The 25490-nt window shown below is 46.1% G+C and overlaps 1 long non-coding RNA gene and 2 pseudogenes across 3 annotated transcripts; all 3 read right to left on the reverse strand.

Annotated features, from left to right (window-relative positions):
- LOC133747049 (adenomatous polyposis coli protein 2-like) overlaps positions 1 to 25490 on the reverse strand; it is an 834579-nt pseudogene that overhangs the window by 218885 nt on the left and 590204 nt on the right.
- Positions 1189 to 19939, reverse strand: LOC133747339 (uncharacterized). 3 transcript variants are annotated; one of them, XR_009864310.1, is made up of 4 exons: positions 19655 to 19939; positions 17759 to 17970; positions 14038 to 14206; positions 13872 to 13942 (listed from the first exon to the last, which is right to left on the reverse strand). It is a non-coding gene; the product is annotated as an uncharacterized LOC133747339 (long non-coding RNA). The 3 variants fall into 3 exon arrangements; XR_009864311.1 differs by lacking the exons at positions 13872 to 13942; positions 14038 to 14206 and adding an exon at positions 1189 to 1768; XR_009864309.1 differs by having other exon boundaries at positions 13907 to 14206.
- On the reverse strand, positions 6560 to 8112 carry LOC133747335 (nucleus accumbens-associated protein 1-like; annotated as a pseudogene).

The following is a 25490-nucleotide window of genomic DNA, read 5'->3' on the forward strand; positions in this document are numbered from 1 at the left end:
ACAATCTTGCATACTATGCTAACAGCCATGAATGTAACCAACTGATCACTTGAAGCTCAAAAATCTGACCATGGGAAAGACGTATCTTTCCCAAAGTGCTCCAGAAGTGCAACCAAAGACAATGGCCGCTCCCTACTGGCAGCAGCAGAATTTCCAGCCTTAACCTGACATCTATCCTCAATCATATCTGTTCCGCCAACAGGGACACACGTTTTAACCCCATGCTGAAACTCATGCATTTCCAGCACCACTCCACAAAAATTTCTTATTGTCATCACTCTGTTAGCAAGAAAAAAAAACACTGCATTTTAGTTTTAATTTGCATTTATTAGTGAAACTGCAAAATGCTTATGCTTTTGGAGTCATTTTATCTCATCTTTTGAAAACTTCCTTTCTTGTCCTTTGCTCATTTTAGGAAGTACAGGATAATAGTTAAGAGCATGGAAAACAGTCACACTCCAGAATCAACAAAACCAGTCTTAGAGTTAGGAAGAGTACACAATGTACTAGTTGTTCCAGCATGAACAAGTTACTTAGCCTCCCATGTGAACTGCAGTAATAACAGCATCTTAATTTCTTCATCTGTGAAATGGAGTGATAGCATCGATTCAAAGAATTATAATGAAAGTAAAAAGAATACATGAAAAGTTTGGAGAAGGATATCCAACAAAGAATGTTTTTAAAAATTAATATTGGTGATGGGGGCTGGCATTGTGACAAAGCAGGTAAAGCCATGACCTGCAATGCCAGCATCCCATATGGGTGGCACTTCTTGTCCTGGCTGTTCTGTGTCAGCTACAGCTCCCTGCTGATGGCCTGAGAAGGCGAAGAAGATGGCCTAAGTGTTTGGGCCACTGCACCCATGCAGCAGACCTGGAAGAAGCTCCTGGCTCCTGGCTTCAGCCTGGCCCTACCCTGGCCTTGTGGCCATTTGGGGAGTGAGCCACCCAATGGAGGATCTCTTTCTCCCTCTCTCTCTCCCTCTCTCTGTAACTCTGCCTTTCAAATAAACAAAATCTTTTTTAAAATTAACACTGTTTTTAATAATAATTGTAATATTGCTTTTATTTTAGTATGCCTTAATGATCAAGAAGAAAGTTTTTCACACATCAAAGACATCAAAAATTTATCAGCCAGAACTTTTTTTTATCAAACTGTCTAGATTTTTAAAACATTGAAAAATTTTAATTCATGTATAATTTAGTTGTAACTTTATTTTCTCTTGTTGCTTTTTCCATTGTTAAGAAAACTTTAGTCACTCTAAGGTCAAAAAAATAGTCACTGAAATCTTGGCTTGTTTTCTTTTTAAACCATCTTACTTCATTTGTGTAACTTATAGCACGTTAAATATGTTCTACTTCTAAACAGTTTCATGTACACTCAAATCTCATACTGCTGAAGTTTTGTTTTCATCTAGTTTTTGGCAATAATCTGAGACAGGATAGGCAATGGGCACATATGCACATCAGAGGAACACATCTCAGAAATGCATGAATACCTGTAGGTCTAGGAACAATCAGAACAAAAACACAGAATTCAAAAGTATTTTGAGTCCAACAGAAATTCATGAGAGATCTTGCAGTGCTATGGCCTGAAAACACCAATAATTCTGGATACCACGGGAATATGAAGGACTCCTTCAGTCTTCCAAAATCAAGATCCATTCACAGGTACCAAGAACTGTGGAGTACAGGGAGGCACAGCTGGTGGCTGGATTCATTGCCATCTTGTTAAGGTAAGCAGGCTTTTAAGGTCAAGTTGCATACTGCTAATGTAATGAAAGATAATTATCTGTTAGCTTAAATAACACCCTGTACCTTGATACAGAGAAAGACTAAGGTATGTGAATTGGAAACATTATCTCTGAAATTTACAATCATTTAAATGTATTCATGGGTACTTAAGTTCTAATTAAGGCATAACAATCTCACATTGATGAAGAGCTCTAATAACAGAGGAGCAGAAAGGCCGCAAGACAATCTACTCACTGTCTTTTCGTCCCATGGAATAGTATTTCATCAATAAATTGTGACACATGGTAAATAAACATTAATTAAGTGCCTACTATGCCCTTAGATTCATAGAGTGTTTTTTTTTTTTTTTTAGGAAGAAGTGAAGGGAGTGGAACAATGGATGTGCAAATTTGATTGATACAAAGCACTCTGGTAGGTATAGAGGAGGGAAAAATGGTTTCATACTTCAAAATTAAAACTGAGGCTATAAAATAATTGCAGCACCTGTGGAACTGAAATACTAGCACCAAGCGATTAGAGGTTACGAGAACCCCGGAAAGAAAAATGCTGAAAGGTTTAGCACTTCTGGGGAGCTAGGCCCAAATGAAAGCTTCTTACATCACAAAATGAATAGTGGGCCTTCTCCTGAACTTCAGTAACACATGTGAAAAAATGGGGAATATCAAGGAGAGAGCTGTGGAATTTTTCAGTTCATTAACAAAATAAAAAGATATTGCTAAATTTTGTTTCATATAAAAACATATATATATAAGAGTACTTCAAAAAGTTCACGGAAAATAGTATTAAAAGACAAATTTAGGGACCAGTGTGGCGTAGCAGGTAAAGCTGGCACCTGTGACACAGGCATCCCCTATGAGAGCTGGTTCATGTCCTGGTTGCTCCACTTCCAATCCAGATCCCTGCCAACGTGCTTGGGGAAGCAGCGGAGGATGGCCCAAGTATTTGGGCCCCCGTAGCCATGTGGGAGACCAGGAAGAAGCTCCTGGCTCTTGGTTACAGCCTGGCCCAAAAATGGACATTGCAGTCATCTGGGAAGTGAACCAGCAGATGGAAGATTCTCTCTCTCTACAACTTTTTCAAATAAGTAAATAAAGTAAATAAATAAATAATTTTTTTGTTTTAAAAGGACAAGTTTATTTCAGTGCAAACATTTCAAAATTCATGCATAGTTCTTTCTTAAGACACATTTTTCATGAATTTTTTGAATACTCACAATAGAGGTATGTGGAGAGAAGGAGTGTGTGGGTGGGAGGGAGGGAAGAAGAGAGAGAGAGAGCACAAATAAATAGCAAAACTCTAACAATGATGTCATTAAAATGCCAAAAAACCTGTTTATGAAAAAAATATTTTCCATAATTCACCTCTACCCTCTACAATAACCCTCTGAGAGAGTGTTTTTAATCTTCCTTTCCAAATGAGGAATCTAAGGTTCAGAAGAAAACTAAATAACTGGTGGAGAGAAAAAAGGAATGAGAATTAGAAAACACACCTCCCTGGAATAAGATGGAAGAGACACTAAAAGGACACATGATACTCTAGATATTATGGGCAAAATTGCTTCTAGCAACAAGGCAAGGTTGAAATCTGTGGTTTCTTCCCCAAATTTTTCATTTTTGAGTACCACAATTAAGGACATGGAGATGAGTTTTCACCAGTTGCAATCAGAAGGTAGGTTAACAACAGCTGTTGTGACGGTTCATAACCTGGGTCACTTAGGTGTACAAAAGCCTTGAATGGACTAGTTTAGAGGCATGGGCATGGAAGGATTCCTTTTAAAGGTTGGACTGCCATTTAGTGGTAACTATTCTACCTTGCAGGCACTGGGTCCCTGAAAACAATCAGCACCCAAGTTGGGAGAGGCACCCTATCTAGGTTTCATCACTACACTGAGGTTAATGGACCAGAGGCTGTCGTGAGCCACTGTGTTGAGAAGGACTCTGAACCTATCCCTGTCCTCAGAAAGGAACACTGTGCCTGACTAATAACAACGGCCATGAATGTCATCATGATTTCTCAGGGAATCAAACTTTAACAGCAGTGAGAATTCCTGCTTAGATAGCGCCATGTCCCGCAATAGTTTTCTCTGACATGGAAATGCACTAGACTATGCAATGAATACATATAAATAGTAAGTACATGTAGCTGATTACAGAGGAATATCTATTTCTAATCATATTAATGTCATATTTTCCAAAGATATGAACATAAATTGTCATGAGACTTGAATTTTTTTCTCTTACAAAGGCGTTTAGTTTATTCTATCACGGACACTCTGGGGTTCACATTTCCCGACGACGCTCCTCGTTTACAGAAGTTCATGTGCAATCTCACCTCCAGGCCCGAGGAGGGGGCGAGAAGGGAGGGCCTTGGCATTTCACGTGGGGCCAGGTGTCGGGGCGATTGGCCCTGTGTGAAAAGGGGCTTGGGGGCCCGGGTGTGGGTGGCTGGGGGAGGAAAGGGAGCGCAGGTAGGGGAAAACCCTACAGTCTTTTTTATTTTTTCTTTCAATTTTTTTTTAATGTCCGTGGATGATTCTCCCCTGTTTGCATTCCTTCCTGGCTGCCCAGGGTGAGCAACCATGGGGTGCAGGGCAGGGCAAGGAGGGACAGCAGCTGGCCGCCCAGGGGCCCCTGGGCTAAGGCACAGCCCTGTCTTTGGCTCTCCTGGTGGGTAGTCCCCCCTCAGTCCCAGGAACCAGGGGCCACCTCCCGGGATCCCTGAAGACCACTGGGCTCTGCCACCTGGCCCGGGTACAGCGGAGTGCCCCCACCGTGGGAAAAGGTGGAGAGGGAGGAGACCCCAGTTCCAGAGAGCCAGTCCCCCCTGCTCAGGCCTGTGAGGCCTGGGCACACCTGGGCATGCCCACTGTCTTCTGAGGGTCTGGCTGGAGCCCCCTGCCTGCCCCTGGCCCCAGCTGCTTGCTAAGTGTCACCAGGATATTGTGCTTTGGGGTCGGCGCTGGGGTGGGGGTGGCGTGAACTAAGATGTTTGCGCTTTAGCAGGGGGTGCCGACTACCCCCCACCACAAACACCCTCGGGTTGGCTGGGGGCTAAGGCGCGGGCCGGGCTAAGAGAAAAGAGCGCCATGACTCCCCCCAAAGCAGGCTGGCGGCACGCTGTTGGAAGGGTCCAGTGAGGGGTGACCCCCTCCGGCCCCCCCACCAGAACCTCCCCTAAAAAGCCTCCTCTGGAAAGCAAGATCTTTGGGTACAAGGGGCACACAGAAGTCAGAGGCAGGGGGCAGAAAGGCCGGGTAATGGGGGCGGGGAGAACACTCTGTGTGCGCATGTGCAGGTACAAACACCTGCTTACACACACTCGTGTACACACACCCACTTATGCACACTCACGTACACACACACTTGCCCTGAGCGAGGAGAAGGAGAGGAATGGTGAGAGAAAAAACTTTGCCAGCGGCCCAAGTGGACCCTGCTCTGCCCCTGGGGTAACCAGGCTCACCCAACCAGCCAAGGCCAGGACCTTCCTTGAACTACAGCAGTGGGGGGGGGGAGTTGAGGGAGGGAGGGGAGAGGGTCAGACCCATGGGACCCGTGTCAGGAACACACAGGCACACTCCACGCACACTCTGCCTGCCTGCCCAGCACATGCCCCCCCAGTATCCTGCCTTCCACTTGCGTCCCACCCCCACCGGGGACCTGGAGATGGGGGGGTGGGGTCATACCCAGTCCCGGTGGTTTGAAAAATAAAAGAAAATCTTACACTTCAATATTTCATTCGCTAAAAAATGTTTTAAAAAGTTATGTACACAGGTAGGGGCTGGGGGCCCTGTCCAGGGGTGGGGTGGCAGCAGGGCAGGGGCGGGGAGTGGAGGGCAGGGCAGCAACCTCGCCCCTCCCAGCCTACTCCCCCCATGCCCACCCTGGTCCAATTCTGCCTCTTTACCTTCATTCAATTTGCATGGACATGCGCACACACAGACATACACACACTCACACACACATTCCGCTAGCCTGAGGTGGGCGCCCCAAGAGCCTCCTTGGCTGAGGATCTCCCTCCCTTGGGCTCCAGGTGATGGGGGAGGGGCAAACAGGCTAGATGGAGGGGTAAGAGCAGGGTGCTGGGCTGCCACCCCCAGCCCCCAGGCACAGGGACTGAGAAAGAGGCAGGGAGGCGGTTTTTGGAGGCCTGGAAGCACTGGGGGATGGGGAGGGGTCCTGAGAGCCCCCCTTGAGTCCCAGCGGAGTCTGAAGAAGGACTTCCACCAGGCAGGCTCCTGCCCTGTGCCTGAATTAGTGAGTGAGGGGGCACAACGCTTGGGGTGAGGGAAGGGGGGAACTGTGTGTGGAAGAAGGAAACCCGGGCCTGCCCCCCACCCACCTGCCCACCCTTGCTGACTCCTCCTGGCCTCTCACAATGGGGAAGGAGCTGGGACAGGGGAGGGGGGCCCAGGAGCATGCAGTGCCCCCCCCCGCGGGGCCTGGGGAGGGACAGACAGTAGCTGCTGACCAAGGTGTGTGTGACAGGACATGGGGGTGGGGGGAGTGTGACAGCCCCCCCCCCCGGGTTGAGTGGGGGAGTGTGACAGCCCTCCCGGGTGGGGTCAGGTGTGTGACAGCCCCCCTGGTGGGGTGGGGTGTGTGACGGCCCCCCTGGGTGGGGTGGGGGAGTGTGATGGCCCCCTGGGTGGGGTGGGGGGAGTGTGATGCCCCCCCTGTGTGGGGTGGGGGAGTGTAACAAGACAGAAGGGTGGAGTGGGGGAGTGTGATGGCCCCCCCAGGTGGGGGGAATGTGACAGGACATGGGGGTGGCGTGGTTGGAGTGTGATGGGCCCCCAGGTGGGGTGGGGGAGTATGATGGCCTCCCTGGGTGGGGTGGGGGGAGTGTGACAGCCCTCCCGGGTGGGGTGGGGGAGTGTGACGGCCCCCCTGGGTGAGGTGGGGGGAGTGTGATGGCCCTCCTGGGTGGGGTATGGGGGCGCAGTTACTGCAGGGCCTCCGCGGAGGGGCCGCCTTGCCCCATAGCTGGCCAGCTGGAAGCCGTACTCCCTGCCTGTCACCTCCAGCTCCATCTTGCCTGAGTCCCTGATGCAGGTGGTGTAGGGTCACCCTCAGGTGAGCAGCTTTAGCTTGGGCATCCAGCTCTGGCGCACAATCTGGCATGCGTTGGGGCACACGCCGGCCGCGATGGTGTTCCTCTCGCTCTCCTTGAAGTTCCGGCAGTGGTACTGGACAGCGTGGAGAGCGCGGCTGTCCAGCGGGTTCTGGTGCCACAGCTGTGGGCCAGTGCGTTCAGGTCAAAGGAGGCGGCGATGAGCGACCACGGCAAGACCTCGTGCCGGGTTCCTGAGCTGCGCCCTCTGATGCACACCTTGGCACCTGCCACCTCGTCCTGGAGCTTGGGATGACAACGGGTGCCGATCTGGTCGATGAGCTGGGCCGGGAGCGACGCCAATCTTGCCACACCCAGATCCGACTGTAGGTTCCGGGAGGGCCTCAACCTTCTCAGCTGTCGGGCCCACATTCATCGCGCTGTGCACGGTGTACCTGTTGCAGATCTGCCGGCACTGCTCGTCCTAGCCTTCCTCCCCCACGTCCTCCTCCTTGTGATAGAAGCTGGGCTGTCGCTGGTGTAGGCGCTCCAGGTGCCCGGGCTCCTGTGCTCTGACATGCTGGGCCTGCTCCCCACGCCCGCAGCTGCTGCCACCACCCCGCTGGCTGGCTGCCCTGCCCCACCCCCATGGCCAAGGCCACCCTGGTGGGGGCCTGCTGTGGGGGCTGCCTGTTGGCCGCCAGGTCCAGCACGGAGAACTTGGCCATCTTGCGGCTACCACCACTGCCGCCGCAGCCCCCGGCCTCCTTGGGGCCACCGTCCCACAGTCGTTTGGCCTCAGGCATGCACTGCACTGAGTCCGACTCCTGCTGCTCCGTCCTGACCCGCGACACGAGGGGCAGCGGCGAGCTGCAGGCCGGCCAGCTGGAAGTCTGCACCACAGGGCTCTGCGGCTCGGACTAGGGCGCCCCTCGGCGTGCAGGCCCTGGGAGATGCCACTCCAGGAGCTCACCTTCAGGAAGAACTTGGCCCCTTTCTCCAGGATTTCCTGGATCTGCAGGAAGCCAGCTGTGTCCATGAGCAGGAACTGGCCCCCCACGTCCGTGCTCAGCGGCCCGTGTAGCAGCTCAGGGTCTGCTGGAACGACAGTGGCTGCATGGCCGCCGGCAGGTCCACCACGGCGCTGCGGCTGCTGTTGAATAGGAGTAGGAGCTGCAGGCGGCCAGCGCGGCCTGACCTCTGACCACCACCGACACGTCACAGGGCAGCCCTGCAGCCGCTGTTCGCTGAGGCACTCCAAGATGCCGTGGCCGAAGATGGGGATCTCCATCTACAGGCTCTGCGCCATGGTGGGGCTGCACCGTGGCAACTGAGGCCTGGCCTGAGCCCTGGGCATGCCCCCTGCGCAGGGGCCTCGGCCTCCACCTCCATGGCCTCCATGGCCTCCATGGCCTCCATGGCCTCCATGGCCTCCGCCTCAGCAGCAGTGGCAATTGCGGTGGCCACTCACTGTTAAATTTAATTGTTTTAAAAAATGATGTACACCCAGCGCCGTGGCTCAGTAGGCTAATCCTCTGCCTGTGGCGCCGGCACACCAGGTTCTAGTCCCGGTCCGGGCGCCGGATTCTGTCCTGGTTGCTCCTCTTCCAGTCCGGCTTTCTGCTGTGGCCTGGGAGTGCTTTTTTCCCTCCATAATGAAACATCAGGGCACATCACTGACACATTTTAAATGCATATAAAGACAGAATGCACAATTATCATCTGCCTAATACAAATATCTTCATATGTCTAGATGAAACATGTTCCCATATGAGGCCCCACTGAAACAAAAGCAAAGAACACTTCCCTGCATGAGGGACTGACTGCTAAAGTTACGATGATTTTAGGTTAAGGTTTGAACTGAGAAGTCCTGAGATTCCACCTCAATATCCACAAAGACATAAAGAACTGAATTAAAAAAAACCTTGTGGACTGTCGATATAATGCCTGATTTTGTACAAAAACATATTTTTCCTTCAAAACTAAAATTTAGCAGTCTCTAAAGTCACATTAAAGTAGGGAAATTCAATTATTCTTTTATAAAAACAATCAAGAAAATGTGCATAAGTTTAACTTTATGGAATGTTTTTACCTCATTTTTTAATTTCATAAAACTGTAATATATAACATGTCATTATGTTATTTTTTTTAAAACAGGATCAACATTTAGGAATGAGGTGAGGAAAGGATACTGTACCAGGAAATCTCTGTGAAATTATCTGAAGTGAATAAATTTTCTATTCTGTGGTCTACTGTGATTTCTTTTGATTTTTTTCTTGATTTACTTGAGAGACAGAGAGATATAGAGTGAAACAGAGATAGAAAAAGAGATGTCCCATCCACTGGCCCATTCCCCACATGCCTGCACAGCCAGGCCTGGACCAGCCCAAAGCTGGTAGCCAGGAATTCAATCCACAGCTCCAATATGGGTGGTAGGGACTCAAGTACTTTGGGCATCACCACTGTCTTCCAGGGTCCACCTTGGCTAGAAGCTGAAATCGGGAACTGGAGCTAGGGATCAAATCTAGGTACTCCAATGTGAGATGTAGGCATCTTAACCGATAGGCCAAATACTTGCCCCTAAAGGCCTTTCTGATATCATTAATACATAAGGAAGAATGCCCTTCCTTGAGACGTTTCTCTGCATATCTCCCCCACGCTCTTCTTACTGCCATCCTACCTCATTTACGTTGGTATGTAGGATAACTGACATAAGCTTGATGTCTAACTTTCTATAACAAGGTAAAGAAGTGGCCACACAGTTTGTAATGTAAGCAGTACAGAAAAGGAAATACTTATACAGTCAAGAACAAATTATTTTCCAACAATTTAAAAATAGGCATTTATGGCCAGCGCCATGGCTCAATAGGCTAATCCTCCACCTAGCGGTGCCGGCACACTGGGTTCTAGTCCCGGTTGGGGTGCTGGATTCTGTCTTGGTTGCCCCTCTTCCAGGCCATCTCTCTGCTGTGGCCAGGGTGTGCAGTGGAGGATAGCCCAAGTATGTGGGCCCTGCACCCCATGGGAGACCAGGAGAAGCACCTGGCTCCTGCCATTGGATCAGCGTGGTGTGCCAGCTGCAGTGCACTGGCCATGGCGGCCATTGGAGGGTGAACCAACGGCAAAAGGAAGACCTTTCTCTCTGTCTCTCTCTCTCACTGTCCACTCTGCCTGTCAAAAAAAAAATAGGCATTTATTTAGTAAAATCCCAAGTCCTAATTAAAAGGTCATTTTATCTCTTTTTTTAAAAAAAGGATTTATTTATTTGAAAGGTAGAATCACAGACAGGAGGGAGATAGAGAGAGATCCTCTTTCCACCAGCTCACCTCCTAAATGGCCCCAATACCCAGGGCTGAGCAAGGCCAAAACCAGGAGCTTGGAAATCCATCCATTCTCCCACATATGTGGCAGGGGCCCAAGTACTTGGGCCATCTTGCACTGCTTTTTCTTCAGGCATTAGCAGGGAGCTGGATCAGAAGCAGAGCATCTGGGACTGAAACCTGCCCTTGTACAGGGTGCTGCTGTCAAAGGTGGTGGCTTAACCCATTGCGCGATGATGCTGGTCTCCATCTTATCTCTTAAAGCATGTTTTCCAACACTAGATGGACTTATGGAATATTATAAAAATAGAAATAGATGTTTCTGTTAAATATTTTCTTTTTAAAGATGAAAATAAGTTACATTTTAAGTGAATACATCATTCACTGCACAAGTTCTACACCACCACTATCCGACAAAATTTTCTGAGAACACAGAAATGTTCCATAACTAACTGTCCAAAATGGTAACCACTCATCACACATAGTAATTAAGAAGTTGAAATATGGCTAATGCAGTTGAAGAATTACATATTTAATTTTAACTAATTTAAGTCAAAATTTATATGGCTAATGGTTCCCATATTGGACAGTGAAGCTCAAAATGTTTTAACAATGATAATACACACACACACACAAACACATACACACACAGATACACACACACACACCGGTTTTAAAGCAAAACTGTAAAGTCTCAAGGAATATAAAGATAAATATACACATGATACATAATCATATGTAGTACAACTGGAGAAAGAAAACAAACATTAAAAGTAAAAAGGTTCAGACATTTGACCTGGTGGTTAAAAAGCCAGTTAACATGCCCACATCCCATATCAGTGTCTGATCTGAATCTCAGTTCTACTCCCATTTCTAGCTTCCTGCTAATGTACACTCTGGGAGGCAGCAGGTGATAGCTCAAGTACTTGGGTCCCTGCCACCTAGGAGGGGCCCTGAATTGGTTCTCAGCTCCAGTGTTTGAATGGCCTAACTGCCACTGTGGCATTTGGGGAGCCAACTATGGGATCTAAGCTTTCTCTCTCTCTCTCTCCTCTCTCCTCTCTCCTCTGCCCTCTGCCCTCTCCCCTCTCCCTCCAACTATGGGATCTAAGCTTGTTCTCTCTCTCTCTCTCTCTCTCTCTCCACCCCAACTAGGGGATCTAAGCTTTCTCTCTCTCTCTTCTTTCTCTCTCTCTCTCTCCTCTTTCCTCTCTCACTGAGTGTGTGTATTTGTGCATTTCTGTGTAACTAAATACAATTCAATTTAAAAAAAAAACTTTTTTTAAGTTAACTCATAAAATAAATCAAAGTAATTCCTGAAAAGAGGCTTTTATACAGTATGTCATAATTCTAAATGCATAGTGGCACTAGTCAGAACTATCAAATAAGTATGTAATAGTTTATTTTTCTTTCCCATCCCTCTCATTGCCTTTTCCCATGGTATTTCTGTCACACCACCACCCTCAGCCACTGTCTCCTCTCACCAAACTCTTGTCACATACACATGTGAAAGTGAGGAAAGACCATCTTCAGTGGCAACAGTGTTAGCTCTATTAGGTACCAATGGTGGCATTGCTGGAAAGACCCTGAACCAGATGTGGATATAACCAGACTCAGCAACAGATTGTCTAAAAGAACCAAGAAAGGACAGGTTAAAAAGAAAGTAAATGGGTCATGTGATCAACTTTAGTTTAAGGTCAAATATGTACTTCAAATTTGTTGGGATTAATGTACTTGAATAAACAATTCACAGAGGCTTCTGGAGATGTACATCACCACCTAAGCCTCCTAAAAAACTCACTAAAAATCATTACAAGGTGAACATCCTTATCCAAAATGGTTAGGATTCAGAAGTGCTTCAGATTTTTAAGATTTTGGAAGATCTGCATAGACTTTACTGGCTGAACACCCTTCATCCACCTGCAGCGCCAGGCAGAGTACCAATACATTCCAAAACTTAAAAGTTGTTTTTGCCCATATGTGGTGTACAGTTCAAAAATACATGGCTATGTGTCCCTACATTAAATAATGGTTTTGTCTGTAGACCTCTCCTTTCTATTTTAGAGGCATTTCTCATATGCCCATCAGGGCTATCTGTTACCAGTCCATTTAATGCTCATACAGTAGTTCTCACTTATGTGCAGTTTCGCTTTCTATGGCTTGTTATGCCTGGTCAATGAGGGTCCAAAAATATTAAATGGAAAATTCCAGAAATAAACAATTTCAGAGTTGTAAACTGTACATGGTAATGAGTAGCGTTATGAAATCTCACGCCATTTTGCTCTGTCTCGCTCAGTGTATCCATGCTGTGCACACTACCACCCATTAGCCACTTGGGAGCCATTTCAAGTCATCAGAGTGGCTGTTAGGGAGTCACAATGCTTATGCTCAAGGAAGCTTTATTCTGTTTAATAATGATTCCAAAGCACAAGAATAGTGATGTGGTAATTCAGGTATCTCACAGAAAAGCAAACTAAAAAGGTAAAACAGTTTGACTTATTAAAGAAAAAAAAATATACCCTGATGTTGACCTACATTAGGGATGAAACTTTTATCAATGATTTTCTGAGAGGAGAAAAAGAATGTCAGGCTAGTTTAGCCTTGCGCCTAAAATTACAGAAGTTTAAGCCATAGTATGTGATAGTAAGGACTTAGTTTGGAGGGCCAAGGCATGAATTTTCTGTGGTTTCATGCATCTACTGATGTACACAACACTCCTGAGGTCTTAGAATGTACTAGGGAATAAGAGGAGACTACTGGACATTAGCTTTTAGAAATCTCAAATCTATATACCTTTGTCATTTGCTCAGACTTTACATTTATTGCATATTTCAGTCTATTTTGACATCATAAACTATCATCTTCTTAAAGTTTAAATAAAGGGAGAAATGAGAAATAAGACTAAATGGAAGAAAATAGGATTGATTGGTAAAGCCTTCCTGTGACTTTAATCAACAGGCCTTTCAGCCATCCAATTATTCTCCTCTATTTCTAAGTTTCTGATTATATTCTGGTTGGTTAGAGTATGCTGGTTCACTCTCCAAGTGACTACATTGGCTGGGGCTGGTCAATGCTAAAGCCAGGATCCAGGAACTTCATCTGGGTCTCCAACAGGGGTGCAAGGGCCTGAGCACTTGAGGCATCTTCTACTGCACCATCTTTCCCGGAAACAGTAGCTGGAAGCTGGATCAGAGTTGGAGCAGCCGGGATTTGAACTGGTGCCAATATGGGATATTGGCACTATAGGCAGCAGTTTAACCAGCTGCACACAGTGCTGGCTCCAGGAGTAGTATTTTTCTTACTAATTTTTCAAAAATAGTTTCTCCAAATCACAATGAAAGATTAACCATTTTCTTATTATTTCCTTTTCCAAATTAAATTTTCATCAAAACTCTGTAAGCTAAAAGTGACCCTATTACAAAAATTTTAAACTATTTTAAAGTTCAAATACTTTAATAGAACCTAAACCTTGTCCTGATTTTCCCTTTGGTATATTAAATTTGCTATTGTGTTATCTATATTCCTAATAATTTGAATATTCCCCCAATAAATGCCATAAAAATTTAATTCTATGACCACAGATATCTTTAATTTTTTATTTTATTTTTTGACAGGCAGAGTGGACAATGAGAGAGAGAGACAGAGAGAAAGGTCTTCCTTTGCCATTGGTTCACCCTCCAGTGGCCGCTGCGGCTGGCACACTGCAGCCGGTGTACTGCACTGATCCGGAGGCAGGAGCCAGGTGCTTCTCATGGTCTCCCATGGGGTGCAGGGCCCAAGCACTTGGGCTAACCTCCACTGCACTCCTGGGTTCAATCTCTAAATGCCCACAACAAAAAGGGTTAGGTCAGGCCTAAAATCTAAGAACGCAACCCAGGTCCCAGAAATGGAAGGCAAATTACTTGAGTCATTACCATTGCCTCTGAGGGTCTGGATTAGCAGGAAGCTGGAGTAAGTAGTGAAATCGGGTATTGAACCCAGGCACTCCAAATGGGACACGAAGAGTCTTAACAATTTAACAGTGAGGCCAAGATCTGCTCTCCCATCACCCAGAATAAATTTAACCAAGGGCATGAAAGATATCTACAATGAAAATTGCAAAACACTGATGAAAGAATGTGAAGAAGACAAAAGAAAACACAAAGTTCTTCTCTGTACACAGATTAGAAAAATTAATACTAGTACAAGTCCATGTTACCTGAAGCAATTCACAGCTTCAATATAATTACCACCAAAATAATAAAGACATTATTCACAGAACTAGAAAAACCAATCCTAAAATTCATATAGAAGCACTTTAAAAGAACCCAAATACATAAAGATATCTTGAACAACAAAGTTGGAGGCATCACAACATCAGATTTCAAGACATATTATAGAGTTACTGTAATCAAAATAGTATGGTATCAGCATAAAAACAGAAATATAGACTATTGGAACAGAATAGAGATCTCAAAAATAAATCTACATACCTACAGTTAATTGCTCTTTGATAAATCTACCAAAACTCATACCAGAGAAAGGATAGTCTCTTCCATAAATGGTGCTGGGAAACCTAAACCTAAATATCCATACCCACAGGGCCAGTACTGTGGCTTAGCAGGTAAAGCCACCACCTGCAGTGCCGGCATCCCATATGGGCTCTGGTTCCAGTCCTGGCTGCTGCACTTCTGATCCAGCTCTCTCCTGTGTCCTGGAAAAGCAGAAGAAGATGGCCCAAGTTCTTGGGCCCCTACACCCACGTGGGAGACCTGGAAGAAGCTCCTGGCTCCTGGCTTTTGATCAGTGCAGCTCTGGCCATTGTGGCCATCTGGGGAGTGAACCAGCAGATGAAAGACCTCTCTCTCCCTCTGCCTCTCTATAACTCTGTATTTCACGTAAAAATAAATAAACTTTAAAATAGAAAATCCATACCCAGAATCCAAAATTTCATCCCATGCCTCCCACCATAATCTAAAATCAACTCATAATGGAAAAGATATATAAATGTAAGTCCTGAAATTATGAAACCACTGGGGGAAAACACTGGCAAACATTAAATTTTTTTGAAAAAGACCCTAAGGGCTGGTGCCGCGGCTCACTGGGTTAATCCTCCACCTAGCGGCGCCAGCACACCGGGTTCTAGTCCCAGTCGGGGTGCTGGATTCTGTCCCGGTTGCCCCTCTTCCAGGCCAGCTCTCTGCTGTGGCCAGGGAGTGCAGTGGAGGATGGCCCAAGTATTCGGGCCCTGCACCCCATGGGAGACCAGGAGAAGCAGCTGGCTCCTGCCATCGGATCAGCATGGTGCACCGGCTGCAGCGCACCAGCTGTGGCGGCCATTGGAGGGTGAACCAACGGCAAAGGAAGACCTTTCTCTCTGTCTCTCTCTCTCACTGTCCACTCTGCCTGTCAAAAAAAAAAAAAAAAAAAAAAAAAAGACCCTAAGACCCTAAGAGCAGAGAGGAAAGGAGAAACATACAAATGTGATCATCATCCCAAACTAAGAAGCTTCTGTACAGCAAAAGGAACAAAGCACAGCTGACAGAAAACAGTTACAAGCTGTGCATCTAACAAAGGACTATGACTCAGAACATATACAGAACCCCAAACACCACAAAAACACAAATCCAGTTACCAAACAGGCAAAGTATCTGAATAGATATTTCTCCGGAGAAGAAACACAAAAAGAAAACAAAAGCATGAAGAAATGTTCAATATCACTAGCCTTCAGGGACATGTAAATCAAAACCACAGTGAGGTTGGGAAGGGTGTGGCAAGAGAATTGAAGGAGACTGGATAACAGGCACCAAACACAGACAGAAGGCACTGGTTCCAGTGTTCACAGCACAGTGCTCCTGTTCCACTGCAGCTCACAATAATGTATTATACACTGCACAAAGAACCAGGAGAGAGCAACTAGTAGTTACCAGAACAAAGCTAAGGACATAGAAAAACTATTTTCCTGGTTTGATTGATGTATGCTTTGTATATGTACTGAAATACTGTACCACAAAAGTATTGCATGCTAATAAAAATATTTTAATAGAATAATAATAAAAAGACATTTTACCAAGTTAGTCTCTGTCTCAGTGATATGGAGAACAGAACAAATTGAGAAAGGGAAGTGACTTTGGAAGCTCTCTTCAATATAAGGAATTAGACCACCACTATTTGAAGCCAAGTGCCTTTTACTGTATTTCCTTAGAAAAAAAAAAAAAAAAAATATATATATATATATATATATATGGAGAGAGAGAGAGAGAGAGAAACACTCCTTTTATTCTTCAATTAAAGTTCTTTTGAAATATGAAATTAGTATTTCTTCAGAGTAAAACACCTGTCAGAAAGTACGAATACATTTTTTTTTGACAGGCAGAGTGGATAGTGAGAGAGAGAGAGACAGAGAGAAAGGTCTTCCTTTGCCATTGGTTCACCCTCCAATGGCCGCTGCGGCCGGCACATCTCGCTGATCTGAAGCCAGGAGCCAGGTGCTTCTCCTGGTCTCCCATGCGGGTACAGGGCCCAAGCACTTGGGCCATCCTCCACTGCCTTCCCGGGCCATAGCAGAGAGCTGGCCTGGAAGAGGGACAACCGGGATAGAATCCGGCACCCCAACCGGGACTAGAACCTGGTGTGCCGGCGCCACAAGGCGGAGGATTAGCCTGTTAAGCCATGACGCCGGCCACAAATACATTTTTTAAAAAAAAGAAACTGGACTCACAAATATCATGTCTTAAGAATTAAGTCTCCAGTCACCCTACTATATCAGTTGTAGGATTTATTATCTAAAGACACTTAGAAGTATTTCATGATTTTCTTGCATTCAGGAACTTTTTTATTTTCTTAGATTCAGCATCAGGTTCCCTAGCTAAATTATTATAATAGAACATTGGCTAAGACTTATAATTGAATATCATTAGTTTTTATTATTTTGTGTGTCTCTTAAAGTCAACATCACATTTAAAGATTATTGCTTCAAAATTATCCCTTTGTCAAAAATCAGAGAATAATACATTTTTTCCTAACAGCACAGCTTGGGAAAATATACTCATCAATGATGCCAAGTTAAATTAAATTAAAAAATAGAGTAAACTTGGTGATCAACTACCATATATAAGAACCTAGAGAAGAGTTAAATATAATTTAAAATTTATTTTAGAGAAAGATACAATAATTTGCATTCTATACTATGCCATTTCTGCAATGCCAAGATAAAGGAGTATTTTGAGTTTCTCAGAGAATGCCAAATAATTGGTCTGAGTTCCATCTAACTTAATTGCCTAATAAGGTAAGTTTACTATGGCTTTTTGACTATATAAACAGACTAAAATCTATCAATAAATGAGACAGAAATTAAATTATTTTCTATACTGTGCACTATGACATTATACTTTAAAAACCTTAAAAAAAAGCATTACATGAATCAAAAACCAAACAGACTTCCTATGAACTTTTGTAGAAAGTTATAATCTAATCAAAAAGATTTTGGGAAACATAGGATAATAAAAGGAAAGTTAAATATGTTCACCTTCAGTTTATTTCATAGGTCACTGTTATACCATCTAATAAGATAATTAAAAACATGCAAGCAGCTGGTTCTACAGCTAGACAGATTAATGTAATAGTCTGTAGTCTTCTGTGCTGGCAAGGGCTCACCTGTTTTGGAGAGGAGAAGGTCAGTTGCCCTTGGGAAGAGGAGGTGAGGATGGAGAAACCATAGTCCTTCCACCATGTGGCCATGTGTGCTCCATTCCCTAAGTTAAACATCCACTGCAGCACACACAGGACACTCTCTCTCTTCCTTCACATCTGGCAGTGTTCTCTCACATGTAACTTGACAGGAAACATGTAACATTGGTCTGTAAAACCTGTAAGATGTATTGCATAAAACTAATAATATATTCTCATAACACATCACTGCAAATTAGTTGGAAGCCAAATACTTAAATTTAAATCAACACTTCCAAAGCAAGCTGTGGCCTAAAACCATTCAGGCATCATATAACCCCCTACAAGTGTCTCAAGAGTTAAATCCATTTGTTTTCTACCTATCTGAATCAATGAAGAAAACCACTAAGAAATACAAATCATTGTAAAACCTCATAGGCCATAAAAATAAATCTGTGAGTATTAGACATATGAAGCTGTAGTTAGTGTCCACAGATTTAAGTTCCATAATTTATTTGTTATAGTTCCAGATAGCACTTTTTTTTTTTTTTTGGACAGGCAGAATTAGACAGTGAGAGAGACAGAGAAAAAGGTCTTCCTTCCATTGGTTCACCCCCCAAAGGACCGCTAAGGCCAGCACACTGCGCTGATCCAAAGCCAGGAGCCAGGTGCCCCCTCCTGGTCTCCCACGTGGGTGCAGAGCCCAAGCACTTGGGCCATCCTCCACTGCCTTCCTGGGCCACAGCAGAGCTGGACTGGAAGAGGAGCAACCGGGACAGAATCAGCGCCTCAACAGGGACTAGAACCTGGGGTGCCAGCGCCACAGGCGGAGGATTAGACTAGGGAGCCGTGGAACATGCTCTGCATTTAGATTTTCAAGAGGCTTTGTTTTACCCCAGTATTTAAAAGTTGTGGGAAGGAAGCAGATCAGACAATATAATGCCCTTTTTACAGATGAGAAACTAACTCATTACCCTAGACATAAGCTCTAGTATGTCAGTGGTAGGCTTAAGGCCTGAGCTGTCTGATTATGAAGAAAGGTTAGGATTTCTGAGGCAGTTTAAATAGTTGTTACACAAAAGGACTTCTGAACACTGGAAAATTTATGTATTTTTTAATAACCTGTTACTAGCTAGTTTAAAAGAGCTATAATGGCAACAGAAAAATAATTTTCATCTTCTGAAGCAAATTTTACCAATAATTCTGTGGCTATTTTAATGTGACACTGCTACATTTTTCTAGGTTTTGTCTATTAATATTAATAAGAAAATATGCACCAGCACTGTGCTTCTATGAATTCTACGTTTAACCCAAGTGCCAAATTTACAATTAAGCTTATTACATTATAAGAGCTGCTGCCTACTGGGTAGAAAAATATTAATTTCACACTTTAAATACTATAAAACCATTTAACAGCAGTGTTGCCCTGCCAACTGAATCCTTTCCTGTTTGAGCTGTAACCTTCCTATTGGCTGAAGAGCCCTAAAAGGGCATTAACAAACAGCTCTTAATTCAATCACATTTGCATTTTAACCTTTCTTAGGTACTCTGAGAGAAGTCTTTAGTACTGTAAAATATATATGGGAAAAACAAAAAGCAGATTATAATGAAGGTTAATACTACATGTACATTGTCCTAATTAGTGTACTGTAGGATAGGAGAGCAACAGATATCTGATGTAAGCTCATTCACAAGAATTTGGGTTATTACATTTTCTGATACTCATTATTTCTGCAGATAATCACATATCAGTACTATTTAAATATTATCACATTTTAAAAGCACAAGTCCTAATTCCTTGCTATTCTAAGATTAGACTCCTCTAAGATATTGGATCTTATACATTATCCTGTAATATTATATATCTCTGTATTTACTCCCTACCTACAAGAATTAAAAGTCTCTTCAGAGTCCAAAGCAGAACTTGGTTCTTCTTCCATTTTTATTAGAATCTCCTGGAAAAAATTTTAAAAACACAGTAAAATAATGGAGATTTCAAAGCAACGTCTCAGTTAAACAGCTGTGTAACAGTTCTCTGCAGTCTATTAGCCAACAATAAAATGTCCCCTTGCCCCTTCCCTAAATTATCTTCTGTACTTCTTTTAGGAAAAATACTCACCTTGAAGCCACGATATAAACCAACAGTACTCCTAATTTGCATAATAATAGTGTAATGCTATCAATGTAATTACTAAGAAGAATAAATGAAGTATAATACAGGTTTTTCCTTTAAAATTTATACATTTATAAAAAATTATACATTTATACATTGATATATATACTATATATATAAATTTATACACTTACAGAAATTGAGGAGGCAGAGATGAACAGAAAGCAGATTTGGTAGAATAAAAATACTTTTACTAAAGAAACTTAAAATGCTAATCAATGCCAAAATAATATATATTAAGTAAAAGTTATCAAAATATGTATTTCAAAGTTTAGTTATGGAACAATAGTTCCCCATGATCAAACAGATCATTCGTTCTTCACAAAATTACAAAACTGACAGAAAATCCTAAAATGCATAAACCATTTAGTTACACGCTAGCATTTTCATAAAAGGGAGTTTTCTGTTGGTGACCAAGTCTCCATGCTAACAACCGGGACAGCCCAAGACAAACTCAGGAGAGAACAGGCCCGGAAGGTTGTCCAGCTCCCATGTCTCCACCTGCCAGACACTGAGGACGCAGAGATGAACAGAAAGCAGATGTGGCAGGCAGTGGCCAGAAACAGATTGTAGGGCGGCAGGGGCGGGCCGGGGCCGCGTCCACAGCCAAGGGCAGCTGAGGGGCCGGCGGACCGAGCGCGGAGCACCGCGTGGCCCCGGCCGCGCCCTCACCTCCTGTCTGTCACCTGGTAGCGCGTCCTGAGCCCCGAGGCCGGATCCTGCGCCGGCGTGGTGCCCTTCAGGTACAGGATCCCGTAGTCCTCGGGCACCAGGACTCCAGGCTGCTGACGACGCAGCTGCGCGGGGCAGCGGGTCGGGGTCAGGGCGGCCGCGCCCGGCCCGGGCCTCCCCCGCGGGCCTCGGGGATCCGGGGATCCCTGCTCGGCGAGGCGCGGGGCTCGGAGGAGGGGGCGCGGGCGCTGGGGAGGGGGTTGTGGGCGCTGGGGAGGGGTGGGGGCTCTGGGGAGGGGGTTGTGGGCTCTGGGGAGGGGGTTGTGGGCGCTGGGGAGGGGTGGGGGCTCTGGGGAGGGGGTTGTGGGCTCTGGGGAGGGGGTTGTGGGCGCTGGGGAGGGGTGGGGGCGCTGGGGAGGGGCCGCGGGGCGTTGGGGAGGGGCCTCGGGTTGGGGAGGGGCGGGGGCATTGGGGAGGGGCGGGGTTTCTGGGGTGGGGGCCGTGTTGCAGCCCCTCGGGCCCCCGCAGGACGGGTCTGGCGAGCGCTATGGTGTCGGTGTTCACCCTATTGGTGGTGATGATGATGATGGTGTTGATGGTGTTGGTGATGGACGTGTGTGGTGGTGGCGGCTGCGGAGCCCCGGGGCCCAGGGAAGGCCCAGAGTGGGCCAGCAGGGGGAGAACCTGGGCGAGCAGTCCCCGCCCCCGCCAGCCTGCCCATGCCCGGCCCCCGCCCGCCCCGCCCTGCCTCCCGCCCACCCTGCCCTGCCCCTGCCCCGCCCTTTACCTGAGGTGAACAGCCAGAGGCCCAGGGGTCACGGTGGGCTGCTCCATGTCCCCCTCCCCTCGGCAGAGCCATGTTGCTGACAGCAGCGGGGGAACTGGGGTCCACAGCTGTGCCATGGAACACACAGTGCTGGGGGCGGAAGTCAGACCCAGCTCCCTTCCCAGTCACTCCCCAGGCCCGCAGTGCTGGGGCGGGAGCTCCATCGGGGTCTCCCCATGCTGGCCCGGAGTGCCCAAGCCACCCCTGCAGCTGGAGTCCGGAGCAGAGCTGGAGCTGGAACCCAGGATCTGATGGGGGGAGCGGGCGTCCTCCCAGCCTGCCCTGGGGTCCCGCACACAGCGCTCCCCTCTCAGGCTAGGCCGCTGAGCTCTGACCTGAGACGCTGGGTGCCTCGTCCTGCGGGGACCTAGGGGCCCGTGTTTGGTACTGGGATTGAGACCAGGGCATCCCGGGTCTGTGTTCCCGGCCCAGCTCCCTGCGCATGCGCACCTTGGGAGCAGCGGTGAGGGCTCAAGTGCGGGGGCCCTGCACCCGCGTGGGGGACCCGGATGGAACTCCAGACTCCTGGCTTCAGCCTGGCCCAGCGCCGGCCTTTTGGGAAGTGACCCAGCGGATGGGCGCGCTCTCTCCCTTTCTCTAGCTTTGACTGCGTTTCAAATAAATCAGAAGGAAAGCAAAAAAAAAAAAAAAAAATTACTGAACTTCTAATACACCTTAGAGGTTTACCCAAATATTTATGTTTTAATTGCTAACTTACAATATATCTGTCAAAAGTTCAGTGATTTAAAACATGAGAAAACAGAAATACCAAAAAGTATTCATGTCTCCTGCAATACTATCAAACATCTAGAAAAAATATTTACTTAAGAAATGGGAATATTCATCAAATAAAAGTTAGAACAAATTCACACCTATCAGTTTAAATTGTATAGAATAAAAATAAATTTACTGAAGAAACTATAAAAACACTTATCAATGCCCCAATGTAAAATATATGTCCTTACTGATAGAGATTTAATAGTCTAATTTTTAAATACACATTTCAACATTTAGTTACGAAAACACTGTATACTACTAAATATATCATGTGTTCCTCCTAACAAATGACAAGGATCAGAACCTGCGACGGGGCTGCCACAGGGTGTCTGTGTCCTCGGACTGCGGGTGCAGGAGTCTTCGTGCTCCCTGCCTGGTCGCGGGGCGCCAGCGAACACCCGAACCCAGGAGCGCTAAGAGTCTTGGCCGAAACATCCCGCACCAGCCTTGGCATGGGCAGCTGGGGCTAAGGTGGCCCAAGGCAGAGCCTGTGCAGATGGGGCACTGCCGGGGACCCTCAGCAGGGCCTTCTCCCGCAGGCCCAGACGCGGGCTGAGAGCACGTGACCCTCCATGCCGCCTGCACCAGCTCTCTAGGGCTGCCCGGGAGCTGAGGACAGAACTTGTAATTCTGGAAAATTGTACATACAATGGGCTACACCCCGTAGAGTTTTCATTTGTGTGAAACATTTGGAGGGGATTAATACTGGTAACCAGGAGAAATCAAAGACAGACAGAAAGCTCCATATTTCATCTAAGCTGTTACATGATATAAACATATGTTAGAGAGAGCAGGGCAAATGCCATGTTGAATACTTATGACCAAGAAGTGACCTACCCTCACCCATGCAGTTAAAAAAATTCTATGTTGCATGTACCCTGTGAAATGTCCTATTGCCTAACCACATCCTAGCTGAAAGACAGCCAGTTCCTCTGTAACCTTGCCAATTCCAAGAAATGTCATTAGCTCATGCAAACATAGTTGAAAACCTCTACTTATTACACCAGAAAATTGTAACCGAACCCTGCCACCTACATTTTGGTTTTGCCCCATATAAGTCTTGCTAGACAGGGAACCAGCAACACAGTGTGGCTCCCAATTATGTACTATGTCCCTGGCCAATCAGTCTGCAACTCATCAATAAAGTTTTACCCAAATTCAGTCTCTGAGTGGTACTCTCCCCATTTCCCATAACACATCTGGTGACACAAGAGAATACCAACTAATAATTACAAACAAACGCTGCTTTACCTCTGAATCTAATTTCTAGGTAAGCAAAATAAGTAATGATTTTATCAAGGATTTAAATAAGCATAATGACAATACATTCACCAGAACTTATGTGTAGTGTTGCCCAAAAATAACAATAAAGGGTGCAAGGGAGTTTACTATGATGCTTTTCATTGCTATTCTGATTTTGAACTAAGTTGTCAGGCAGCCATAATTGTAACAAGAATGCTCAGGATGTTTTCCAATCATACTTTACCTAAGGAGCTTTAAATGATCAAACTGTACCAATATCTAAAAATGTTTTAAGCTAACACATTTCATTTGTTTGAGTAATAATTTAACTAACAGTAAGTTTCTAGAATACAGCTGTAATTTTAGAGGTATATCAATAAGTAATGTAAACCAGGCACTAAAATAATCTGGGTATGGTTCTTTATGCATTTTAAATACATGCATAAATAATATGTACTATACGTATTAGATGTCACCATATAGGTAAAAACACAATACATTTTCTATCTAAAGAAACAGTTCACCAATTACTTAGGGCAAGAAGAGTTTAAAATTTACATAATGTTAACTATTAAACAACGTTATAAAATGAATTTATAACATTCAGAATTGAAGTATTTTAGGAATTTGAAAAATGCATGTTAGTAAATTGTCTTGGCTTAAATAAGGATAGAAAACACAGTATTTTACAAGTCATTTCTAACATACTTTTAACAGAGTGAATGGCATTCAGACTCCTGAACTGAAGTCAAGTTTAGCTCAGGGCATCTACAGGTTTTATCAGTGCAGTTTGCAATCATGGTAAAGGAAGATATGCAACAGGTTTCTGCAGTCCGTTTTATGCACAAACATCTGTCTGCTTCTAGGTTAAGCTAAAAACAGCCAGAACAACACTACACAGTAAGAGCACCTACTCAAAGGTGCCTTCAGTTTACATCTGAAAACACTGGGTGTCACACATCACTTCACACTAGCTATGAATTCTGAAATCTAATAGAAAAATAAGACATGGTCTCTGAATTATTAGAGGATCATCACCAATTATGTATGATATGTAACAATACGAAGAGAAAAATGACTTGGTGCAAAGGAAGACGAAAACAGTCCCAGGTGGGTGGTGTAAAGATCCTAAAGGATTTCCGTCTTTTAATTAAATCAACTACAGTGTTTTAGTTAAAACCGTCCCAGCACCATCCCCGCCGCCAATGCCGCCCTGGCCTGGGCACTACCCTCCCACCCGCCCGCCCGGACCTGGGCCTGGGCCTGGCAGGCGCCTGCCCTGCGAGGCCACAGCGCGGCTCTTCGTGCTCCGAACGAGGAGCACCGTACGCGGGCCAGGCCACCTCCCACTCACCACCCTTGAACTCCGAGGCCGAGGCCAAAGAGGGCTGCCGGCGGGGCACGGTCGGGGTCCCTCTAGGTGGCGCCCTGGGCCGGCTCCATTTTGTGCGGGGAGCAGGCCGGCTAGCCGGGACGCAGCCCGGGTCCCCGCCGCCACCCCGACCCTGCCCCCTCGGCTTCTGCAGCCGCGCGGGCCCCGCGGAGCACCCCCTGCCCGTCGGCTCGTGGGTCCGCGGGGCCTGGCCGAGTCCGGCCGCTTTGTCCGCCAGCGCACTCCAGCCCCGCGCGGCGGGCGGGAGACCGGCGTTGGGTGCAGGTCCGGGCTGGCTGGGCCATCGGGGGTCCGCGCAGCACTAGTGGGGCTGACAGGTAGGTGGGCTCGGCCGTGGGGCCTCGGGCCACCCCGCGCACCTGCGTGGGGAGGCAGCGAGGTCCCTGGGAGGAAGGAATGGCGTTGGTGTCCTGCAGTCTGGTTTGCACGTAAAGAATGCAGCCGTCTGGTAGCTTGTGGTCCCTGGACTTGGGAAGGAAGCCTTTGGGATTGCACTAAGGTTTCGATCATCGCTGGTGGGAGGCAGGAGGATAAGCAGGGGCTTACGGAGCAGTAGTCTCGGAGAACAAAGAATTACAGAGCACCCACAAATTGTTATCTCGCCCGAAGTACTAGAACAAGATGCTTTAAACACGGG

The sequence above is a fragment of the Lepus europaeus genome, chromosome 18 (genome assembly GCF_033115175.1).
Source record: "Lepus europaeus isolate LE1 chromosome 18, mLepTim1.pri, whole genome shotgun sequence".
NCBI classification, from domain to species: domain Eukaryota; kingdom Metazoa; phylum Chordata; class Mammalia; order Lagomorpha; family Leporidae; genus Lepus; species Lepus europaeus.